The 21,896-nt window shown below is 40.6% G+C and overlaps 1 pseudogene across 1 annotated transcript in view; it reads left to right on the forward strand.

The window, feature by feature from the left end:
* LOC309861903 (interferon-gamma-inducible GTPase 10 pseudogene) overlaps positions 1-19,316 on the forward strand; it is a 32,092-nt pseudogene extending 12,776 nt beyond the window's left edge. The window contains exon 3 of the transcript in view: positions 17,854-19,316. The product of the transcript in view is annotated as an interferon-gamma-inducible GTPase 10 pseudogene (transcript). The remainder of the gene's footprint in view (positions 1-17,853) is intronic.
* Positions 19,317-21,896: the final 2,580 nt, after the last annotated feature.

Consider the following 21,896-nt stretch of genomic DNA (forward strand, 5'->3'; position numbering starts at 1 on the left):
GTTATAGACCAATATCCTTGATGAACACAGATGCGAGAATTCTCACCAAAATACTAGCCAATAGGATTCAACAGTACATTAAAAGGATTATTCACCACGACCAAGTGGGATTTATTCCAGGGCTGCAAGTTTGGTTCAACATCCGCAAATCAGTCAATGTGATACAACACATCAATAAAAGAAAGAACAAGAACCATAGGATACTCTCAATAGATGCTGAAAAAGCATTTGACAAAGTACAGCATCCCTTCCTGATCAAAACTCTTCAAAGTGTAGGGATAGAGGTCACATATCTCAATATCATCAAAGCCATCTATGAAAAACCCACCGCAAATATCATTCTCAATGGAGAAAAACTGAAAGCTTTTCCGCTAAGGTCAGGAACACGGCAGGGATGTCCATTATCACCACTGCTATTCAACATAGTACTAGAAGTCCTAGCCTCAACAATCAGACAACAAAAGGAAATTAAAGGCATCCAAATCGGCAAAGAAGAAGTCAAATTATCACTCTTCGCAGATGATATGATACTATATGTGGAAAACCCACAAGACTCCACTCCAAAACTGCTAGAACTTGTACAGGAATTCAGTAAAGTGTCAGGATATAAAATCAATGCACAGAAATCAGTTGCATTTCTCTACACCAACAGCAAGACAGAAGAAAGAGATATTAAGGAGTCAATCCCATTTACAATTGCACCCAAAACCATAAGATACCTAGGAATAAACCTAATCAAAGAAGCTAAGAACCTATACTCAGAAAACTATAAAGTACTCATGAAAGAAATTGAGGAAGACACAAAGAAATGGAAAAATGTTCCATGCTCCTGGATTGGAAGAATAAATATTGTGAAAATGTCTATGCTACCTAAAGCAATCTACACATTTAATGCAATTCCTATCAAAGTACCATCCAGGGCGCCTGGGTGGCTCAGGGGGATAGGCCGCTGCCTTTGGCTCGGGTCATGATCTCAGGGTCCTGGGATCAAGTCCCACATCGGGCTCTCTGCTCAGCAGGGAGTCTGCTTCCTCCTCTCTCTCTCTCTCTCTCTGCCTGCCTCTCTGCCTTCTTGTGATCTCTCTCTGTCAAATAAATAAATAATCTTAAAAAAAAAGTACCATCCATCTTTTTCAAAGAAATGGAACAAATAATTCTAAAATTTATATGGAACCAGAAAAAAACTCGAATAGCCAAAGGGATATTGAAAAAGAAAGCCAAAGTTGGTGGCATCACAATTCCGGACTTCAAGCTCTATTACAAAGGTGTCATCATCAAGGCAGCATGTTACTGGCACAAAAACAGACACATAGATCAATGGAACAGAATAGAGAGCCCAGAAATAGACCCTCAACTCTATGGTCAACTAATCTTTACAAAGCAGGAAAGAATGTCCAATGGAAAAAAGACAGCCTCTTCAATAAATGGTGTTGGGAAAATTGGATAGCCACATGCAGAAAAATGAAATTGGACCATTTCCTTACACCACACATGAAAATAGACTCAAAATGGATGAAGAACCTCAATGTGAGAAAGGAATCCATCAAAATCCTTGAGGAGAACACAGGCAGCAACCTCTTCGACCTCAGCCGCTGCAACATCTTCCTAGGAACATCGCCAAAGGCAAGGGAAGCAAGGGAAAAAATGAACTATTGGGATTTCATCAAGATCAAAAGCTTTTGCACAGCAAAGGAAACAGTTAACAAAATCAAAAGACAACTGACAGAATGGGAGAAGATATTTGCAAACGACATATCAGATAAAGGACTAGTGTCCAGAATCTATAAAGAACTTAGCAAACTCAACACCCAAAGAACAAATAATCCAATCAAGAAATGGGCAGAGGACATGAACAGACCTTTCTGCAAAGAAGACATCCAGATGGCCAACAGACACATGAAAAAGTGCTCCATATCACTCGGCATCAGGGAAATACAAATCAAAACCACAATGAGATATCACCTCACACCAGTCAGAATGGCTAAAATCAACAAGTCAGGAAATGAGAGATGCTGGCGAGGATGCGGAGAAAGGGAAACCCTCCTACACTGTTGGTGGGAATGCAAGCTGGTGCAACCACTCTGGAAAATAGCATGGAGGTTCATCAAAGTGTTGAAAATAGAACTGCCCTATGACCCAGCAATTGCACTACTGGGTATTTACCCTAAAGATACAAACGTAGTGATCCAAAGGGGCAGGCGCACCCGAATGTTTATAGCAGCAATGTCCACAATAGCCAAACTATGGAAAGAATCTAGATGTCCATCAACAGATGAAAGAAGAAGTGGTATATATACACAATGGAATACTATGCAGCCATCAAAAGAAATGAAATCTTGCCATTTGTGACAACATGGATGGAACTAGAGCATATCATGCTTAGCGAAATAAGTCAAGCAGAGAAAGACAACCATCATATGATCTCCCTGATATGAGGAAGTGGTGATGCAACATGAGGGCTTAATTGGCTAGGAGAAGAATCAATGAAACAAGATGGGATTGTAGGGAGACAAAACATAAGTGACTCTTAATCTCACCAAACAAACTGAGGGTTTCTGGGACGAGGGGGGTTGGGAGAAGGGAGGTGGGGTTATGGACATTGGGGAGGGTATGTGCTTTGGTGAGTGCTGTGAAGTGTGTAAACCTGGCAATTCACAGACCTGTACCCCTGGGGATAAAAATATATGTTTATAAAAAATAAAAAAATTAAAAAAATATCTTGCACAAACATAATGAACAAGCAACATGCCAAAATATATGTGTCACATAAAAAGCAGTTCAAAGAGGTTACAGTGATAATCCCTACATTAAGAAAAAGGAAAAAAAAATTTAAAAGAAATCCACACTTTACATCTCAAAGAAATAAAAAGGAAAAAAAACCCTAAGCCATGTGCAAGCAGAAGGAAGAAAATAAACCTTGAAACAGAAAGAGATAAAGACAAGAAAACAATAGAAAATATTGATGAAACTAAGGCTACTTTTCAAAAAAGATATTCAAAATTGACAAATTTTAATCTACACTGAGAAAAAAAGATAAGATACAAATAAATAAATTGAGAACTGGTAAAATAAAGGATTTTGTATTCCCCCAAACCTAGAAGAAATGGATGAATTCCTGGAAACACACAACTATCGAGACTGACTCAGGGAGAAAATGAAAAAATATCTGAGCAGATAATGATGAAAGAGTGAATCAGCAATTAAGACTCTGAATAAAGACTAATTCTACCAAATATTTAAAGAAGAACTTATACACATTTTTCTCCAACTTTTCTAAAAAATTAAATAGCAAGAGACACCCATTCTGCACGTTCAGAATTAGTTGTGGACTAAAGCCTGAGTGGACACTAGAAGAGAAAAAACATTATAGGCCAGTATCCTTAATGAGTATAGATACATTCCCCCCACCCCAAATGCTAATAAACCAAATACAACAGTATATCAAAAGGATCTTTCATCAGGATCAGGTGAGATTTATCCCTAGGAAGCAAGCATCTTTTCACATGTGTATAATAGATCACATAAACAGAATTAAGGATCAAAATTATATGGTCATCTCAGTTGAAGCAGAAAAAGCATTTGACAACATTAAATGTGTTTTCATGATAAAAATGTTCAAAACATTGTGTATGGAAGGAAGGGAACTCAACAAGCTCTCCTGCCCTAGTGTCAGGCTGTGTCTTTCATGTCTTTACATTAGCAGAGTTATTAGCCAAGTTGGGTTGTAGGAGCTCTCTCAGTCACCTGCTCCAAAAAACAGAAGGTGACCATGATCAGGCAGATATCAGTAGTCTCCTGGTAAGTTACCCCACCCTGGGGAAGGGGCCAGCAGAGACGGTTACCTCTGGGACCATCCTTAACTGGTTTCAGCCCAGGATGCTCCCAAAGGAAGGAAGCAAGATGTGTTGGGTTGTGGTTGTTTTAGGAAGATCCTAAAGAGAAGGTAGGAAGTGGTGCTGTGAAGGACAAGGAGATTTTGAGGGTATTCTTCTCTGGTGCTTTTCGTACTCAGACCTGTGTAATTTTCTCAAAATGGGGGTGAACCATCTTCAATTTCTTCATTCTGATGGGTAGGGCTCCTACAGCATTTGCCTGAGGATTATACAGGATTATTTTGAGGACTTTCAGTACAGAGTCCCAGAAGTGGATGGGGTGTTCTGAGACACATCCTGCTATATTCTACCTGGAGATGCTTCCTCTGATGTCAGTGCCCAGACCAGTGAGAAGTCCACATTCAGCAACTGAGTCTGGCCCCTAAGATGGGTGCAGACACTGCCTGAAAATTTGCTCCTTGTGGATGCCCAATGTGCCCAGCCCAGTGGCTAACTCACTTCCATCCATGGGGATCAGAGTGCAGATGCCATCTATGGTGGTGTTCTTGACCCAGCTGTGACCTTACCTGGTGTCAATTTACCTGTCTCAGCCAGGTGAGGGTGTGAGTCTCTGTGTGTTCACTACAGTCTGGGTGATTTGGGGTAGCCGCTTATCTCTTCAGTGATTGTCATGCCCTCATTATCATGAAGGAATAGAAGGAAAAGCAACCCAAGGTGATTGTGGTTGGGAGTGAGGCCCCAGGGAGGGCACTGTGTGACTGCCACAGAGTGATAAAGAAGGTCTGTTTTATAGTGATTCAAAGGGAGCAATGCCCCCCAATGTTTACATCAGCAATGTCCAAAATGCCCAAAATGTGGAATATATTTCAGCCAGCCAAAAATGGTGAACTCTTGCCATTTGCAATGATGTGCAAGGAACTAGAAGGTATTAAACCAAGTGAAATAAGTAGTCATAAAATATAATGATTTCAAATATATGATTTCACTCATATGTGGAAATTAAGAAATAAAACAGAGGATCATAAGGGAAGGGAGGGAAAAATAAAATAAGACAAAATCAGAGAGGGAGACAAACCATAAAAGACTGTTAATATAGGAAACAAATTGAAGGTTGCTGGAATGGAGGTGGGTCGGGGGATGTGGTAACTGGGTGATAGGAATTAAGGAAGGCACTTGATGTAATGAGTAGTGGGTGTTAAAGGCAACTGTTACATTACTAAATTCTATCTGTGAAATGAACAATACACTATACCTTAATTAGATTGACTTTAAATAAAAAAGGAAGATCTGTTTTCCAGTTTCCACCAATATTGCTATGCCCATAAAAAGTTATGAAATATTTCTCTGGCTAAGAGATTGTGAATTTGGCATTGCCATCCTTGAGTCCTCCCCTGGGGGAGAAAATGACAGCCGAAAGGTTGAGGAGAGGAAAGGCAAGGCTTATTTTAGTGAGCCTGTTTCAAGGGACATGGTCAACCATGAGGGCTGCACATGGTCTCCTTGCGTAGGATGAGGAGAAAAAGTTAGTGTAGGGTGGGAGGTTGGGGGACCGGGTGGTGGGTATTATGGAGGGCACATATTGCATGGAGCACTGGGTGTGGTGCATAAACAATGAATTCTGTTATGCTGAAAAGAAATTAATAAAAAATAAAGCTATCAGGAAAAAAAAAGTTAGGGTTGCCCTCCTGTGACCAACACCACGGAGGAGGTAGAAGTCTACGAAGTCTGGATTATTCCTGCCCCAAGATCCCAATGGGGGCATCAGCATGGGCCTTCCAGGGACCTTCTCCCTGAGAGACATTTACCACACCAGGATATCAGCTGGATTGCAAATGTCCTACCTGAGTGAGTCCTTTCCTACCTTTGTAGTTCTCCTATCCAAGTTTGTTCCTATAATGGGGGCAGTGGGAGGAAGAAAGAGAAAAGAAGCTGACTCTTTTCCTGTCCCTGCTTCAGGTGTCTCACTCGGCTGGAAGAGGAACTGAGCCAGGGCAGGGAAGATTTCTATTCTACAAAAGTCTGGAAATTGCATATTACACTAACTGGACTCTACTCATCTGAGTGGGACCAGGAGAAAGGGTATTTCTAAGGTCATTTATTTATGAAAAGAATTGATTTTCCTTTTCTGAAAAGAGGAAATATCCTCATAAATCATACCTCCTGACCTTTTAACATTGACTTAGGAGCAGCAAGTCTCACTCTGGACCCTGAGGTGGGCATACTAAGGCATCAGGCCCCCATCCACTGGTTGCCAAGGACACTGCAAACCAGAGCCAAATACACCACCAGTCCCAGAGTGATTCTCACACACTGCTGGAGAGCAGCCCACCCCAAGGATCCCCTGAGTGAGAGCTTTCTGCCACTACAAAGAACCCCATCACTGCCAGGGTACCTGAGCCTCAGAGGATTTTCCTACCTTACTACTGACAGCTGTAATTGGCTGGCTGTGTGTGCTCCTCTGCATCCATAGCCAGTTGTCAAGCTCATGTGTGAGCCTGCATCTTTGCCTTGCCATTCCTTTCACCTGGAATTTCAGTCTCTCTTGCCCAGTGCTTCCTCCCTGAATGATTTCTCAGTCTTTGTCCCATCATAGCAGTGATTGTCTCTGTATGTCAGATGTTGGACATTTCTCTGATGTCCCCAAAATATGGCAAGAGGGAGAGATTCAGGACCTAGTACATGCAGAAGAATATACACAGCAAAAATCTGGGAAGAACTGAGATATTTTTCTATTTTAAATCTTTTACTTTCTTGTGTAGTATAATGATCACCTATATACTGAAAAATCACCAGGAAAAAAAAACCAGGACATTTCTAATAACTCATACTGATCTCTGTGTTTCTATTCACTCCAGTTCTGTCCACAGCCTTTATGTATGAATTTCATGAAGCATGTGTTTATAACTGCTTTCTTTGACTTGTTATGTTACCACTTAGGTATGCTTACATATCATGTATGTTTAGTTTTCTTGAAGCTTTATTTAAGGGGTATTCTATGGGTTCTTAATATTTAATCTCAACTTATACTAAAAGAGTCATTCTTCATCATATCCCTATGTTCTTTCTTTCAACATTATGTACCTCAGCTTACTTATCCATTCTTTATTTTTTTTTAATTTTTTATTTTTTATAAACATATATTTTTATCCCCAGGGGTACAGGTCTGTGAATCACCAGGTTTACACACTTCACAGCACTCACCAAAGCACATACCCTCCCCAATGTCCATAATCCCACCCTCTTCTCCCAAACCCCCTCCCCCCAGCAACCCTCAGTTTGTTTTGTGAGATTAAGAGTCACTTATGGTTTGTCTCCCTCCCAATCCCATCTTGTTTCATTTATTCTTCTCCTACCCACTTAAGCCTCCATGTTGCATCACCACTTCCTCATATCAGGGAGATCATATGATAGTTGTCTTTCTCTGCTTGACTTATTTCGCTAAGCATGATATGCTCTAGTTCCATCCATGTTGTCGCAAATGGCAAGATTTCATTTCTTTTGATGGCTGCATAGTATTCCATTGTGTATATATACCACATCTTCTTGATCCATTCATCTGTTGATGGACATCTAGGTTCTTTCCATAGTTTGGCTATTGTGGACATTGCTGCTATAAACATTCGGGTGCATGTGCCCCTTTGGATCACTACATTTGTATCTTTAGGGTAAATACGCAATAGTGCAATTGCTGGGTCATAGGGCAGTTCTATTTTCAACATTTTGAGGAACCTCCATGCTGTTTTCCAGAGTGGCTGCACCAGCTTGCATTCCCACCAACAATGTAGGAGGGTTCCCCTTTCTCCACATCCTCGCCAGCATCTGTCATTTCCTGACTTGTTGATTTTAGCCATTCTGACTGGTGTGAGGTGATATCTCATTGTGGTTTTGATTTGTATTTCCCTGATGCCGAGTGATATGGAGCACTTTTTCATGTGTCTGTTGGCCATCTGGATGTCTTCTTTGCAGAAATGTCTGTTCATGTCCTCTGCCCATTTCTTGATTGGATTATTTGTTCTTTGGGTGTTGAGTTTGCTAAGTTCTTTATAGATTCTGGACACTAGTCCTTTATCTGATATGTCGTTTGCAAATATCTTCTCCCATTCTGTCAGTTGTCTTTTGATTTTGTTAACTGTTTCCTTTGCTGTGCAAAAGCTTTTGATCTTGATGAAATCCCAATAGTTCATTTTTTCCCTTGCTTCCCTTGCCTTTTGCGTTGTTCCTAGGAAGATGTTGCAGCGGCAGAGGTCGAAGAGGTTGCTGCCTGTGTTCTCCTCAAGGATTTTGATGGATTCCTTTCTCACATTGAGGTCCTTCATCTATTTTGAGTCTATTTTTGTGTGTGGTGTAAGGAAATGGTCCAATTTCATTTTTCTGCATGTGGCTGTCCAATTTTCCCAACACCATTTATTGAAGAGGCTGTCTTTTTTCCATTGGACATTCTTTCCTGCTTTGTCGAAGATTAATTGACCATAGAGTTGAGGGTCTATTTCTGGGCTCTCTATTCTGTTCCATTGATCTATGTGTCTGTTTTTGTGCCAGTACCATGCTGTCTTGATGATGACAGCTTTGTAATAGAGCTTGAAGTCCGGAATTGTGATGCCACCAACGTTGGCTTTCTTTTTCAATATCCCTTTGGCTATTCGAGGTCTTTTCTGGTTCCATATAAATTTTAGCATTATTTGTTCCATTTCTTTGAAAAAGATGGATGGTACTTTGATAGGAATTGCATTAAATGTGTAGATTGCTTTAGGTAGCATAGACATTTTCACAATATTTATTCTTCCAATCCAGGAGCATGGAACATTTTTCCATTTCTTTGTGTCTTCCTCAATTTCTTTCATGAGTACTTTATAGTTTTCTGAGTATAGATTCTGTGTCTCTTTGGTTAGGTTTATTCCTAGGTATCTTATGGTTTTGGATGCAATTGTAAATGGGATTGACTCCTTAATATCTCTTTCTTCTGTCTTGCTGTTGGTGTAGAGAAATGCAACTGATTTCTGTGCATTGATTTTATATCCTGACACTTTACTGAATTCCTGTACAAGTTCTAGCAGTTTTGGAGTGGAGTCTTTTGGGTTTTCCACATATAGTATCATATCATCTGCGAAGAGTGATAATTTGACTTCTTCTTTGCCGATTTGGATGCCTTTAATTTCCTTTTGTTGTCTGATTGCTGAGGCTAGGACCTCTAGTACTATGTTGAATAGCAGTGGTGATAATGGACATCCCTGCCGTGTTCCTGACCTTAGCGGAAAAGCTTTCAGTTTTTCTCCATTGAGAATGATATTTGCGGTGGGTTTTTCATAGATGGCTTTGATGATATTGAGGTATGTGCCCTCTATCCCTACACTTTGAAGAGTTTTGATCAGGAAGGGATGCTGTACTTTGTCAAATGCTTTTTCAGCATCTATTGAGAGTATCCTATGGTTCTTGTTCTTTCTTTTATTGATGTGTTGTATCACATTGACTGATTTGCGGATGTTGAACCAAACTTGCAGCCCTGGAATAAATCCCCTTGGTCGTGGTGAATAATCTTTTTAATGTACTGTTGAATCCTATTGGCTAGTATTTTGTTGAGTATTTTCGCATCTGTGTTCATCAAGGATATCGGTCTATAGCTCTCTTTTTTGGTGGGATCCTTGTCTGGTTTTGGGATCAAGGTGATGCTGGCCTCATAAAATGAGTTTGGAAGTTTTCCTTCCATTTCTATTTTTTGGAACAGTTTCAGGAGAATAGGAATTAGTTCTTCTTTAAATGTTTGGTAGAATTCCCCCGGGAAGCCGTCTGGCCCTGGGCTTTTGTTTGTTTGGAGATTTTTAATGACTGTTTCAATCTCCTTACTGGTTATGGGTCTGTTCAGGCTTTCTATTTCTTCCTGGTTCAGTTGTGGTAGTTTATATGTTTCTAGGAATGCATCCATTTCTTCCAGATTGTCAAATTTATTGGAGTAGAGTTGCTCGTAGTATGTTCTTATAATAGTTTGTATTTCTTTGGTGTTAGTTGTGATCTCTCCTCTTTCGTTCATGATTTTATTTATTTGTGTCCTTTCTCTTTTCTTTTTGATAAGTCGGGCCAGGCGTTTATCAATTTTATTAATTCTTTCAAAGAACCAGCTCCTAGTTTCGTTGATTTGTTCTATTGTTTTTTTGGTTTCTATTTCATTGATTTCTGCTCTGATCTTTATGATTTCTCTTCTCCTTCTGGGCTTAGGGTTTCTTTCTTGTTCTTTCTCCAGCTCCTTTAGGTGTAGGGTTAGGTTGTGTACCTGAGACCTTTCTTGTTTCTTGAGAAAGGCTTGTACCGCTCTATATTTTCCTCTCAGGACTGCCTTTGTTGTGTCCCACAGATTTTTCTTTTTTTAAAGATTTTATTTATTTATTTGACAGAAAGAGATCACAAGTAGGCAGAGAGGCAGGCAGAGAGAGAGAGAGGAGGAAGCAGGCTCCCTGCTGAGCAGAGAGCCCCATGCGGGACTCGATCCCAGGACCCTGAGATCATGACTTGAGCCGAAGGCAGCAGCTTAACCCACTGAGCCACCCAGGCGCCCCTGTCCCACAGATTTTGAACCGTTGTATTTTCATTATCATTTGTTTCCATGATTTTTTTCAATTTTCTTTACTTTCCCGGTTGACCCATTCATTCTTTAGAAGGATACTGTTTATTCTCCATGTATTTGGGTTCTTTCCAAACTTCCTTTTGTGGTTGAGTTCTAGCTTTAGAGCATTGTGGTCTGAAAATATGCAGGGAATGATCCCAATCTTTTGATACCGGTTGAGTCCTGATTTAGGACCGAGGATGTGATCTATTCTGGAGAATGTTCCATGTGCACTAGAGAAGAATGTGTATTCTGTTGCTTTGGGATGAAATGTTCTGAATATATCTGTGATGTCCATCTGGTCCAGTGGGTCGTTTAAGGCCTTTATTTCCTTGTTGATCTTTTGCTTGGATGACCTGTCCATTTCAGTGAGGGGAGTGTTAAAGTCCCCTACTATTATTGTATTATTGTTGATGTGTTTCTTTGATTTTGTTATTAATTGGTTTATATAGTTGGCTGCTCCCACGTTGGGGGCATAGATATTTAAAATTGTTAAATCTTCTTGTTGGACAGACCCTTTGAGTATGATATAGTGTCCTTCCTCATCTCTTATTATAGTCTTTGGCTTAAAATCTATTGATCTGATATAAGGATTGCCACTCCTGCTTTCTTCTGATGTCCATTAGCATGGTAAATTCTTTTCCACCCCCTCACTTTAAATCTGGAGGTGTCTTCGGGCTTAAAATGAGTTTCTTGGAGGCAACATATAGATGGGTTTTGTTTTTTTAATCCATTCTGATACCCTGTCTCTTTTGACAGGGGCATTTAGCCCATTCACATTCAGGGTAACTATTGAGAGATATGAATTTAGTGCCATTGTATTGTCTGTAAGGTGACTGTTACTGTATATCCTCTCTGTTCCTTTCTTATCTACCACTTGTAGGCTCTCTCTTTGCTTAGAGGACCCCTTTCAATATTTCCTGTAGAGCTGGTTTGGTATTTGCAAATTCTTTCAGTTTTTGTTTGTCCTGGAAGCTTTTAATCTCTCCTTCTATTTTCAATGATAGCCTAGCTGGATATAGTATTCTGGGCTGCATGTTTTTCTCGTTTAGTGCTCTAAAAATATCATGCCAGCTCTTTCTGGCCTGCCAGGTCTCTGTGGATAAGTCAGCTGCCAATCTAATATTTTTACCATTGTATGTTACAGACTTCTTTTCCCGGGCTGCTTTCAGAATTTTCTCTTTGTCACTAAGACTTGTAAATTTTACTATTAGGTGACGGGGTGTGGGCCTATTCTTATTGATTTTGAGGGGCGTTCTCTGAACCTCCTGAATTTTGATGCTCATTCCCTTTGCCATATTGGGGAAATTCTCCCCAATAATTCTCTCCAGTATACCTTCTGCTCCCCTCTCTCTTTCTTCTTCTTCTGTAATCCCAATTATTCTAATGTTGTTTCGTCTTATGGTGTCACTTATGTCTCGAATTCTCCCCTCGTGGTCCAGTAGCTGTTTGTCCCTCTTTTGCTCAGCTTCTTTATTCTCTGTCATTTGGTCTTCTATATCACTAATTCTTTCTTCTGCCTCATTTATCCTAGCAGTTAGAGCCTCCATGTTTGATTGCACCTCATTAATAGCTTTTTTGATTTCAACTTGGTTAGATTTTAGTTCTTTTATTTCTCCAGAAAGGGCTTTTATATCTCTCGAGAGGGTTTCTCTAATATCTTCCATGCCTTTTTCGAGCCCGGCTAGAACCTTGAGAATTGTCATTCTGAACTCTAGATCTGACATATTACTGATGTCTGTATTGATTAGGTCCCTAGCCTTCGGTACTGCCTCTTGTTCTTTTTTTTGTGTTGAATTTTTACGTCTTGTCATTTTGGCCAGATAAGAGTATATGAAGGGGCAAGTAAAATACTAAAAGGGTGGCAACAACCCCAGGAAAATATGCTTTAACCAAATTAGAAGATATCCAAAATCGTGAGTGGGGAGATTGGGGATAAAAAGAGGTTCAAAAAGGAAGAAAGAAAAAAAAAAAAAACAAAGAAACAAAAAAAAAAAGAAAAGAAAAAAATTTTTTAAAAAAGAAAACACCTGAGAAAAATGTAAAAAAGAAAAAATATATATATTAGATAAACTAGTAAAAAATCGTTAAAAAAGAAAAAGGTAACAGTTAAAAAAAAAAAATTTTACCCGAAGGCGAGAAGAAGAAAAAAAAAACAAAAACCAAAAAACAAAAAACAAAAAATGAAAAAGAAAAAATTAAATTAACTGCAAGACTAAAAAAAATCACAGGAAAAAAGCCATGAGTTCCATACTTGGCTTTCTCCTCCTCTGGAATTCTGCTGCTCTCCTTGGTATTGAAACCGCACTCCTTGGTAGGTGAACTTGGTCTCGGCTGGATTTCCTGTTGATCTTCTGGGGGAGGGGCCTGTTGTAGTGATTCTCAAGTGTCTTTGCCCCAGTCGGAATTACACCGCCCTTACCCGGGGCCGGGATGAGTAATCCTCGGGTTTGCTTTCAGGAGCTTTTGTTCCCTGAGTGCTTTCTGTAGAGTTCCGGAGGATGGGAATGCAAATGGCGGCCTCCTGGTCTCAGGCCCGGAGAAGCCGAGAGCCCAGGGCCCCACTCCTCAGTGCGCCCTCAGAGAACAGCGCGCAGTTACTCCCGTCTGCCTGACCTCCGGCCGCGCTCCTAGCTCACCGAGCCTGCGACTGGTTCAAGGTAACCCCGTGCTGCGAGCTTACTGTCGGCTCTGTCTCTGCAGCCGGCTTTCCCGTTCCAATACCCGCAAGCTCTGCGACACTCAGACACCCCGATCCTTCTGTGACCCTGCGGGACCTGAGGCCACGCTGACCCCGCGTGGGCTTCGCCCCGGTTTAGCCTCTGGAGCGATGTCCCTCAGCGGAACAAACTTTTAAAAGTCCTGATTTTGTGCGCGGTTGCTCCGCTGCTTCCCGGGAGCCGGCCCCTCCCCCCGGGGTCTATCTTCCCATCGCTTTGGATTCACTTCTTCGCCGGTCCTACCTTTCAGAAAGTGGTTGTTTTTCTGTTTCCAGAATTGCTGTTCTTCTTCTCTTTGATCTGCCGATGGATTTTCAGGTGTTTGCAATCTTTAGATAAGCTACCTAGCTGATCTCCGGCTAGCTGAAGCAGTCTCAGCTTGCTACTTCTCAGCCATCTTGACTCCTCCCCTTACTTATCCATTCTGTGTCAATGCCTTTCATCTCCTTTTTTCAAAATTATGAAGACATGTTGCTTCATGGAGCACATGTCCACCTGTCTTCTGCTCATTTTTGCAGAGTGACTCTTCAGTATAGTGTCAGGAGTGGATTTGCTGAGTCCTAAGGTATATAGATGTGATTCAGCCATATTGTTTCTTCAAAGTGATTATATTAAATTACAAACCCAGCAGGCACCTGATTTTGTCCAACTTTTAATTTTTCTGACTGAATTAATGTATGTTGTTATTTTGTAGTACACAAATATTCATTTGCTTCATTCCTAGTTAATCTCTTGTACTTTTTCTACCTTCCCCCCCCAATATGTTTCTATTTCTGAGAAAGTTCTGTTCATGTCTTTTGCCCACTTACATGTGGTATTGTTTCACTTTTTCTTGATGATTTCTGGAATTTAAAAAATGTTACTTCCACTGATCCTCAGTTGACTAACTTTATGCAAATATCTTTTGCAGATTTGTGGAGATTTTTAACTTTATTTTTGTATCTGTTTTCATGAAGAGAAGCTTTTCACTTTAATGTAGTCAAAGGTATCTCTTTGATCTATCTGTTTTATACAGCTGTCATCCTGGTGTCTTTATATGGTATCATCTTGTTCAAGACATCTTTCTCTAAGAACAGCTGTATTTTCTTGTATTTTCTTCTACAGTGTCCATTTAAGATTTAGGTCTTAAATCCATGTGGAGCTGAATATCATAAGTGATGTAAGCAGAGATTCAGTAACCTCTATCCATATGGAGAACCAGTTTGTCAACTCCATTTACTAGATGGTGGCTTCTATACCCATTGGCATTTCATGCACTTGTCCTATGCCACAGAAATCCTACACAAGGCTCCGTGTCCCTTTCTGTGGGTGAGTTGGTCTATCCCTGTGCCAGCATCCAACTTTCTTCGATACTATATCAGTGAAATAAATCTTATCTGATAACAGCAGATTATCCCATGTTCTTTTTCTTCTAAGGAACTTTGGTATTTTCCTTTTGATCTTCCATATAAATCTAAAATTTCAGGCTCTTTCCTCCCTCTCTGGGTTTCCCTCCAAGCTGCTTGTCAAATTTCCTCAGAATGCTTCCTGGTAGATTAAGGTGTTCATGAGATGTGACCCCATGACCTGGCAGAATCATCTATGTCTAAGTGTTACATTGTGGCAGCCAGAAGTAGGGCTCCTAAAAATGAACAAAACAGAAAGAGAAATGATAGAGTCCCTCTCCTTTCTGACAGGAAAGGCTTCTCTTGTATTGGAAGCTTTGGATACTTGCTCACAGCCTTCTTCCCTATCCCCAGTCTTCCCAACAGATTCATGGCTAGATGGCCACACAGGAGCCATTGGAGACCTGCCTCCCCTGGCCTCTGGTGTTTCTCTGCCCTCCCCCCAACTCCCTGAGACACTTGTGGTCACAAACCCTTCATGCTTCTTCTTTTCCTGGAACTGCTTGTTTTGTGTAGAAATAATGGTTTCACTTTCATGTAAATGTGGACCTTAGAACCATCAACCAAATCTTCCTGAGGGAGGGGCTCAAGTCAGAGGCTGTCATCATTCTTGTTATCACTCTTTACCTAGGGAGAACAGATGTTCTGTAGCCCCTTTCTTAGGGCAGTGACCTCAGGAGCACTCAATGCCTACATTTCCTAAGGCAGTATAAGCCTCTGGATTGTTCCTGTGCCAGGGGCTCCAGGGAATACTTGAAAAACACTCAGCATTTTCTGCTGTGTTACTGGAAACATTCCTGAACTCTATCATCAGAAGCCTCTCTTCTTTCCAGAACTGGTGAGTGAGCAAAATGTATACTTGCAATGATGGGATACTGGCTTTCTGCTTGCAGTGTTGAGGTGTAGGTCAGATGGGTTGAGAGTTAAGGTTTCATCCACCTGCTCATGTCATCCTCTTTGAAGAGAGAACCATAGTCTGAAAATGCCTGTTTTCTTCTTCTTCTTTTTTTTTATAGTGAAAAAATTTTAAGAAAATTTGGAATAAGCAGAGTGTTTATTGGGTGTCTCCTTTGGAAACTATGCCATCTTAAATGAAATCTAGCTTTTCATACCATAGAGCTTTTTTAAAACTCAGTGAGTTTTAATTATTGGTAGCAATGCAAAATAATTCTTTTTTTTTTTTGGAATTTCTTTGCATCCATTCATGATATAACAAAATATCACAGACTGGGTGGCTTATGAACAGAAATATACTTCTCAACCTTCTGAAGGAATGTACATCTCCCTGTCATCTCACGTGGCAGAATGTGCAAGTTAGTCTCTGCAGTCTCTTAATCTGGGGGTGTCTGTGGGATTAATGCATTCATGATCCCCCTGCCCTCACGACTAAGGAACCGCCAAAAAATCCACCAACTAATATCAGAACTTTGAGCTCATGCATTATCTATGGATTTTGTGGAGGACACGTTCAGTCCATAGCAGTCATATAGCTAATTTCTACCTGCACAGGTTCAGTTGCCTTCCTACCCTCACCTTAGAATATAGCACTCTTACATCATTTTAATATTCATTTCAATATTCTTGAACTATAAATGTCTCTTTGGGAATATCTGTTTAACCAGTAATGTCTTCTGCCTGTTTCCTTCATTAGTAATCAGATAAATAAAATCTTTAACACATGTTTATTTTATATTTCTTTGAAACTCATGATTCTTCCCCTTTTGAAAATTGTCTTTGCAGGACATATAGGAAGTGGATGAGCACTGAGCACATTCCTACTCTTAAAAACCCACTGGGAGTCCCTGAGAAAACTTACATGTATAAATATTTTTAAAATCAGGGTTTTCTCACTCATAAGAGGCCACATCATATGTAGTGATGATTTCCTTGAATTGCCATGATTTAATCAGATATCTCTATTTCAAGACTGTGCAGTATTGAATTGGGAAAATTAGAGGTCTTATTTACTTCTCCTGCCACTTCCTGTCACATATTCTAAATTGCACCCAAACTCTTCCATGAGGTGAGATAAATGGACATTAAGCTGTCATGGAGTAATTATTACCAGAAGGACTATGCGCTTGGCTATCCCTCTTATGGAACACACATCCTGGCAGAATTTTCTCTGCCCCCTGCCTCTACCAAAGCACAACCCTTGACCCTATTTGCTGAAGGTTATGTGAACTGAGGTATGTGTGCTATTCTGTGCTCTCTAATGTGCTGGCCTGATTGATTCCTCCACAGAATGGAAAGGGGTATGTCTCAGTGTTACGGTTTCAGGCATATGCAGACTGCATTAGTTTCTCATTGCTGTGTAAAAAAAGTAACACAAAATTTGTGGCTTAAGACAACAACAGATTTATTGTCTTATACTTCCAGAGGGAAGTTGTCAAAGATGAATCTTAAAGGAGCTAAAATCAAGATGTCAGTGGGTGATGGGTATTAAAGCGAGTACTTGTGATGAGCACTGGTTGTTATAAGCAAGTGATGAATCACCAAATTCTACTCCTGAAACCAAATATTACACTATATATTAACTAACTAGAATTTAAGTACAAACTTGAAAATAAAATAAAATAATAAAGTAGAGGTGTCAGCAATGTTGGTTCCATCTGAATACTCCAGGAGACAATCCATTTCTTTGTTTCTCCAGCTTTTGGAACCTGCCTGAATTCCTTATCTTGTGACCCTTCTTACATCTTTCTGGATCTTCACTTCTATCTCCATCTTCATCATACCACCTCCTTTTCTTCATTTGGCCTTGCTTCCTTCTTATAAAGTTCCCTGTGGTTATATTGAGCCCATTTGGATAATCCAAGAAAATCTTTTCATCTGAAGATCCTGAACTTCTTCATACCAGCAAAGTCCCTTTTGCTATGCAAGGTCACACATTCACAGGCTCTGAGGCTCAGGATGTGAACAACTTTGGGTACTGTTACTTTCTATTCCCCAGGCCTTGACTCTTGTAACATATGAATCATCAGAGTAGACAACAAGTAGTTTCTACTGTAGCACGAAAACAAAATTCATCAGGAAAAGTAAATCAGAGTAACGTTAGTAAGTGTGAGAGAATGGGAATGGGCTGTTGGGACCTGTGTGTTTCCTTAGCTCACACTATGTGTCTATTCTGCTTCTCCATTTGTCTTCCTAATTCACTTTCCTTTTCCCACAGACATTCCACAGTTAACCAGCATGGATTAGTTGCTATTTGACTTCCTGGCAGGAAAGAATTTTCAGCAGTTGGCCACCAACTTTGTCCCTCACTACACCACATTAATCAGTAAGGTAGGGGGAATCCTCTCTCAAGAAAATCTTGGTAGAACTCAAGCAACCCTGAAAGAGCCAAGCTAAAAGATGTGGCTTACATAACTGAGAAATCACTTGTGGCAGCAAAGAATGCTCCACTGGATGTGGCTGTGACTGGGGAATCTGGCATTGGGAAGTCCAGTTTCATCAATGCCCTGTGAGAACTTAGTTATGAAGAGGAGGGTTCTGCAAGTGTTGGTGCTATGGAGACTACCAAGAAGAGAATGCCCTATCAACATCCCAAATATCCCAACGTGACCTTCTGGGACCTGCCTGGGACAAGAACCCCCAATTTCCAACATGAATATCTAGAAAGGGTGGAATTTGCTACCTATGACTTCTTCATCATGATTTCTTTCTCTTGGTTTAGCCTCAATGAAGCTTTGCTGGTCAAAAGCATCAAAGAGATAGGCAAGAAGTTCTACTTTGTTAGAACCAAGGGGGACAATGATTTACATAATGAAGAGAGATGCAAACCCACATCTTTCAAAAGGGAGAGAGTGCTTCAGCAGATACGAGACAACTGCCTGGCTAACCTCAGCCACATTGGCATGCCTGTGCCATGCATCTTCTTGGTCTCCAACTTTGATCTGGATGACTTTGATTTCCCAACACTGGAAGAGACCCTGCTGAAGGAGCTCCCTGTTCATAAGCACTACACCTTTGTGCTTCTGTTGCCCAGTTTGATGCTTCTATTGAGATTAAGAGAGATTTGCTCAAGGAGAAGATTGGCTGGATGCCCTGAAATCATTTGCTTTGAGCTTCATCCCCTTCATGGCCCGCTTTAATGGCTTTGATTTTCCCCAGCAGGAAAAGTGCCTGAAACATTACCAGAGTCATTTTGGTTTGGATGAGAAGTCACTCAAAGGGATTGTGGAGAAGCTGAGCATGTCTTTGGAGGATATCAAGAGTTTCATCAAATCTTTGAATTTCCGGTTCCTTGTGCAGGATGACAACATAGGAGATAAGGCCATGAAATGTGCTGAACGCTATTGCTCAGTAAATGGAGACCTGCCATCCACCATCTTCCAGTTTTTTAAAACCTACTTTCTACATTTGAAATTCATCAATACAGTGGCTGATGATGCTAAATTCTCTTGCATAAGACTTTAGAGAAAGTAAGTCTCAGGAGATGCCAAAGAGATGGGTCAGACTGCCTAACTGAATAGCAAATAGGTCTCAGGTCTTTTGTTCTGTAGGTGGGGTGGAGTCCTCCCCCCTGCCCCTCGCCACACCAAGACCAGATCTTCTCTATGATAGAGAAGATTGTCTCCATTGGACAAAAGCATTGCTCCATATTGATACTCCATTGCTATACAAAGGGGATTTGCCCATGGCATTTTTTTTTGTACTCCCTAGGCTATTTTGCTGAAATTATGACAGAAATGCACCCCATAGTTTTCATTAATCTCCATGTATTATAAGGTAGTTTACATTTGCTTCATTTACTCAGACAATAAACATTTGGTACAATCAATATAACTGTGTCCTTTGTTCTTTTCTATGAGTGATTTTCCCCAGGCCTCACGTCAATGCCCTCCTCATCAAACCAAGGGAAATTCATGAGTCAGGGAAATGTTTTAAGTGAATACTGTAGTGTATAGTTTAGGGCACTATAGCAGGGAGGAGGAAGCTCAGAGAAGATCAGGGAAGTGTTCTAAGATGTCATATTGTCAGATACTACAGGAGAACACAGTATTTCTAAGACTTTGCAAACACTGGACGGGATGAGAGACCTGTGAATAATTGGACAATAGGGACAGGAGATATAAGAGAGTAAAGGTGAAATAGGAAAGGCACTGGAAAGCAAAGATGAACTCAATTAGGCAATTTGGAGGAATAATGTGTTTTGCTTTCACTCAAATTTCCACATCAAACTCCCCATCACTGGTATAGGGTAGATGCTTTATGGTGTAACAGATGTACATGGAGGTGGCTGTCCCTCAGATCCCTTATTACACTGAAGGTCTACCCCACAGAATGAACGGCACAGGGGTAAAGGGGAGGGCGCTACTGGCCCATAATTTCCCGACTACTCCTTGCTCCCCCATTGCTCAGAGTAGAGGTCTGCAGGAGGGCAGAAGAGAGTCTGTAAGGGATAAAAGATTCTTTGTACTGCCTCATAAATAAGATATGTGAAATATTCAAAGAGAAGGAACTCTTGGCCTTCTTGTATAGCCACATTGCATTTAAAAATGTGCCTTAGATTTTGATGTGTGTTCCCAGAGCAAAATTCACACTGGCAGGGCCCATGTTGCTTACCATCTTGCCACCAGATCCCATCTATTATAAAGAGCACGGGCACTGAGGAAATCCTCCTCCTTTTTCATCTCATCAACCTGGTGTCGCTGGCAATGTCTTATACAACCTTGTCCTTTTCTAGAAGTCATGAGCTTCTCAAGATTCTCTGGCCTTTTTACTTCCAATTCATTTGCCTTAAATTAAGACAGAAAAAGTTAATTTCAAAGGATCTTTTTGAGTCCTTTTGGGAAGACACTTGTGATTAGAGCAGAGTTATCAAATATTTACAGCTGTGGGGCTTATTTTAAAGTTCCTTTTTTTTTCAGATGAGACAGAAAAATAAATCTTTTGCTGTGGGAAAGAAGAACTCAGAAGAAGGTGAAAGTAGGGGAATAAGTTTTAGTGCTTTGGTTCTATCAGACTCATCTCAAGGTTACCAAGAGTGTTCATGTGTCTGGCTGGCATTCATGAAAGGACTAAAAGATTCCCCTGACAGTGAAAAACATGAAATAGGGGGCTATTAAGAGGGTAGAGGGATGTTAAGGCTTGGGAGGAAGAGATAAAACTATGAAGGGTCTCCTATCTAAGACCTGTGAACCTAGCCAATCAATAATTGTGAGCAGTTTTGGGTGCTTTAATGTCACTGTGCAAGACTCAGTTGGTTTCTGTCTGGGGACTTCTGAAGTTCCTCTAGGAGGTGTTGTGATGAAGATTGACTGTCACTTTATGCATCTGGAGTGATCCCTATCATTCAGCAGGCCTCAATATCATTTTTCTGTGTCTTAACTTTTTTGTTCTCATTGTGACCTCTCCTTGAAAATAAAATTCCTTTTCCTGGCCTCAATTTGGAGGTAGTAGCTCAGATAACCAGAGATATGATGTTGATGAAAGAGGGAAAGCCCTCCCCATTGATCTTTTTACTACTGTGGGAATGCATACTGCAGTCTTCTCACCAGCTGTGTCAGTGGTAGTACAATCCTTGTCCTAACTTCTCTTCAGTTCAAGAGATGACATATTGGTTCTCCAAAATAGGCCATTTTTGGACCAGGTAATGTGAAAAGTCCAGCTCTCAGGCCAGCTGGATCTTTCTCTCCTACTGTAGCAGCCCTAAGTCAGCATAGCAAGGGAAAAATGAAATCATTTCCTGGGAGTCATCATCAAGAAAGGGGAAGGTAAATGAAGACATACAAATGGCTATCAGACACATGAAAAAATGTTCATCATCACTATCCATCAGGGAGATTCAAATTAAAACCACATTGAGATACCACCTTACACCAGTTAGAATGACCAAAATTAGCAAGCCAGGAAACAACATGTGTTGGAGAGGATGTGGAGAAAGGGGAACCCTCTTCCACTGTTGGTGGGAATGCAAGTTGGTGCAGCCACTTTGGAGAACAGTGTGGAGATTCCTCAAGAAATTAAAAATAGAGCTTCCCTATGACCCTGAAATTGCACTCCTGGGTATTTACCCCAAAGATACAAATGTCGTGAAAAGAAGGGCCATCTGTACCCCAATGTTTATAGCTGCAATGGCCACGGTTGCCAAACTATGGAAAGAACCAAGATGCCCTTCAACAGATGAATGGATAAGGAAGATGTGGTCCATATACACTATGGAGTATTATGCCTCCATCAGAAAGGATGAATACCCAATTTTTGTAGCAACATGGATGGGACTGGAAGAGATTCTGCTGAGTGAAATAAGTCTAGCAGAGAGAGTCAATTATCATATGGTTTCACTTATTTGTGGAGCATAACAAAAAGCATGGAGGACAAGGGGAATTAGAGATGAGAAGGGAGTTGAGAGAAATTG

Source organism: Mustela nivalis (assembly GCF_964662115.1).
Source record: "Mustela nivalis genome assembly, chromosome: 3".
Lineage (NCBI taxonomy): Eukaryota > Metazoa > Chordata > Mammalia > Carnivora > Mustelidae > Mustela > Mustela nivalis.